The sequence below is a fragment of the Lactuca sativa genome, chromosome 5 (genome assembly GCF_002870075.4).
Source record: "Lactuca sativa cultivar Salinas chromosome 5, Lsat_Salinas_v11, whole genome shotgun sequence".
NCBI classification, from domain to species: Eukaryota; Viridiplantae; Streptophyta; class Magnoliopsida; order Asterales; family Asteraceae; genus Lactuca; species Lactuca sativa.
This window is the reverse complement of record NC_056627.2, coordinates 126,962,634-126,967,049: the sequence shown is the minus strand read 5'-3', so window position 1 is coordinate 126,967,049 and position 4,416 is coordinate 126,962,634.

The window sequence follows — 4,416 nt, the reverse complement described above, 5'->3', positions numbered from 1 at the left end:
ACGTAAACTAGTTAATACAGGGTTGTGAGGCACTACTTCATTGTACCCATCTAGGTATAGGTTCCAGTCCTATACATAGTAATTAGAGTCTCTTAGAAGGAGAGCGTGAATTTGTATATAGATCTATACGGGACTGACAATCCCGCACCTAAGCTGCTTGGAACAGCTAGGCCGACATGCCTTAGGTGACAAATGTCATAACATTCCGATGCCTGAAGAACGTCGTAGAGGCACTAGTCACTTTAGCATGGTTATATGAAACTCACAATAGTATCAACTAAACATTGTTTATAGGATAAACACTACTTCAAAATTTTTATTTTAATATTAATACTACACAACTTTTCTAGTAATAAGAACGTACAATTTAAAAAGGGACTAGTTTGGGTCACATTTCTTACATTTCATTATATCAGAAAATATAGGATTTTCTGGAGGAACACACTAAGGTTTTCAATGAACGAAGAGCATAGTTTCTAAAATAAAATGCTTATGAACTCACCAGCTTTAATGTTGACAATTTCAATACCACTTGTATTCTCAGGACACTAGTAGATAGGTATTCGCACAGGTTTCGAGAAGATGGAGCATAGTAGCTTCAAGTCTTTATTTTGCTATTTACTTTTGCAGTTAATCATATGTGATTCGAATACAATTTAAACACTATAATATCAATATAATGGTTGTAGTTACTTTTATTACTATTATTCAATTATTGTGATATTGTACATGACGTCCTCTGCTCCCGAACGTTTCCGTCATTCCGGTTTAGGGGTGTGACACATACGAACTTATGTGGTGTCTCAAAATAGGTATTGGCAGGTTTTACCAAACGGTCTAAACCAATTTGAAACCAGAAACCTGGCAGAGTCATATGTTGTTGACCTGGACAAGAAGACTTGTAGTTGTAGAGTATGGCAACTTAATGGGTATGGATGTGTGCATTAAATAACTTCTATATCATATATGAATAGAGATATTGCCACTTATGTGGATCCAATGTTGTATGGTGACTTATACAAGAAAACATAAAAATACGAAATACATGGGATGAATGGTAGCAACATGTGGCCACCTACTGAGTTCATACCACCTCCACCACCATTAAAGAGAAGAATTCCAGGTAGACCAAAGGTAAAGAGAAGAAGAGATGCATCAGAAAAGCTTCCAAGACACACTGTATCTAAGGCAGGGAAAATAATATTGTTTAGTGTGTGTAAACAAGCAGGGGATAACAATGTTACGTGTTCTAAAGTTGAAAGGCCACAGGTACAAAAGGAAAGGGTTCAAATTCACACAAAACTTAAGGTCACCAAAAGGAAAACAAAGGCCAAGGGTGCAGATGCTGAAGGAAGTTGTTGACCAAAGGCAGTTTTTGAAGGAAGTTCTGGATCAAAGGCGGTTGATGAAGGAAGTTGTGGACCAAGGTCAGTTAATGATGGAGATAAAGGATTAAAATTTGGTGGTAAAATAAAAAAAATCAGATACAATCAGAAAAATGAAACTTGCAAAGAAGGTTAAGACCAAGGATGGGAAAGGAGAAACTAGTGCAAACCCAGGAGACCTTATATTTGACAATGGTTTGACTATAAATTGTAGTATTTTGATTTGACGTTTAGTTGTTTGTTTGAAGTTAGTTTTTTTAGTTTGACAATGGTTTTTACTATTATCACTCTTTAGTTTTCCTTTAATAATAGTAGTATTCAACATTCATGCATGCAATATCATGATGTATCATGTGGTCCTTGTGTTCTTACTGGACAAATATACAATTATTGTTAACAATTTCTAATGCTATTTAGCAATGTAGTATATGTAATTAAAATGTTTAAGGGTAATGACATTTAATTCAAACATTTAAAAACATGTGGTCCTTCTATTCTTAGTGGGGAAATATATAATAATTGGTAAAAAAAATTAAAGGCTTTTTAGCAACGTACTATATGCAATAACATTAAGGGTGCCATAATTTCACCAAATTAAGGGTAATTAGCATCCCTATACGTAATTAAGGGTAATGACAAGACACCAATACATCAAGGCCACATCACACAACTATAAATTGTTCTTAATTTAACTACCTAAATACATTTGAATACAACTTATAAATGATTAAACCCAAAAAAACCCAATTACAAAGTAATATCAGCTTCGAATTCAACAGTTTTGATTCCATCTTCTTCTTCGACCTCATCATTACACTTTAAATGATTTCTTCATTTTTGAATTTTATTTCCTCAACCCAAGAATTTAAACCTGATCGGGCTCCCTAAATAAGAAATTAAGGTTACATTTACAAAACAATTGTGAAGCTAGGGTTCTAAAAATATGACTTCATTTACCTTGTGTGGACATGCATAAAATGGTCTTCCATGATTATTGTCAATCCAAGATGTGTGAATTATTTCCGGACTTCCACACCCACAAACAATCTTCTTATTGTTGTTGGATTTCACTCGGCAGTTGATTTGAAGGACATAAGAAAAAATGAAAGAGGTACACTTTTGAACGAGACACCCCTTTTTACAGCCTAGGAACATCGAATGACAAAACTACCCTCACCGTGCAAGACACTTGGGGTTCAATAACCCAACATATGTATAGTTCTTCGTTCTTGCATGATATGTCAACCAAAATAAAAGTCTTCATAAAGTCAAATAACAGATACAAAACGCCTGAGAACAACTCTGGTCTTTTTCCATTAAGAAGCTTAATAATCATACAAAATTCCTGTCATCAACACATGACTTTTCACATAATCCATAGATAGCACTAAAAAACCAAGAACAAAATCTAAAACTATTACATCTATAATATATACGTGTTGTAATGTACCCCAAACAACTTATCTAAGCTTTATAAGGAGTTTGACCCCAATCACCATCATCCCAAGAATTGCCACCATGACGCCGCCCATCACTACAACAATTGCTTTTAACTTCCTGTCATGATCCCTCAACTTGTGTTGGAGAGTGATGCGATGAACACGACACACAATAAAATATTTACCCATCTAATCTTTAAGCCTCTGCATCACGATCTGGTTGGCAGCAATCTTGTCACCACAGTCGCAAACAATAGTATGCAGTTCGTTGAGGTTGAGAAACTCTTAGTAATTTATCGAGCTAGGTGAAAGAGGTTGTGGAGCCGTCATTGCCAATATATAGGGTTTTAGTCGGAATCGTGTTTGCTTAAATAAGGTAAAAAAAGTCTCGAGAATCTGCTAGGTTAAGCCCCACATGGGTTTGTGATGGTGCTTTATGCCCCCACCACCGATAATTACTTGTCCTCTAAACCTGGTTGGTGGGTTGGTAGAAGTTAAGTAATGAAGCTATTAAACCGGCTTAGGTGGACGAAGAGTCCACTTGTCTATGACTTGATGCTGACTCACCCTCGATGCCGACTTACCTACTTACTTGGCACTCCACATAGTAATATTACTGATATTGCCATATTTATACATATTTTTTAGGCAATATTTGAATACATTTTGTTTAATATATTGGTTATTTGCATAGATAAGTGGTACTTATAATATTAAATTGTATTTTGCAGCCAAAAGAAGTCATCTTGAAGAATAAGGACCAAAAGCGAAAAGGATCGAAACTTTGGAGGTTAAAAGCTTAACAAATGAAGAATTCAGCAAAAAGACCACCTCATGATGTGAGAATCATGCCTCACAACGTGAGTCTTGAGTTTCTAGAAGATAAGCATTCAGAGGCAAGAATTCGTGTTTGATATAGATTAATACTAAACTCACAGTGTGAGAAGAGTTTCTCACAATATGAGGAGGGTAAATTTGAAAACTATAAATACTCTTGATGCTTATGGATTTAGGAGGTTGGCTAAACTCACGGTGTGAGAAGACTTTCTCTCAATTTGAGGTCATTGAGGGTTGTGAAGGCATAAAGCTACAAACTTTATGCCATTAAAGTCCCATGCAAACCCTAAGGATGCTAGTATGGCCTTTTATGTCCCAAAGGGGCCATGCATAGAAGTAAAGTTCAGGACTTTACATGGTTATTGGGTGATTAGAGCCTAGATCTTGGTTTCCATGTTTTGCGTTGGAGTAACAAGGGCTTTTGGACATAGAGTTACGTCTTAAGGAGCTAGGGTTTTGTCTAAACCCATTAAGAAGGACTTGGGATGGGTAAAGTTGGAAACTTTACCCTTAAGAGGTCATTTCCAGCATGTAGGAAAATTTTGGGACTTAGATCTGGAGTGTAGGGGCTTAATCCATTAAGATAGCCCAACATACTAAGGGACTCGTCTGGACCCAATGAGTCAAAGCGAGTTGTCCCATTTATGTTCATGCGAGAACTCGTTGTGTCTGTAGACTGAATCGATGAGTAGATTCGATACATCGCGACCAGGAGTAGCCAAGTAACTCGGCGAGTCAGGGGCTGACTCGACGAG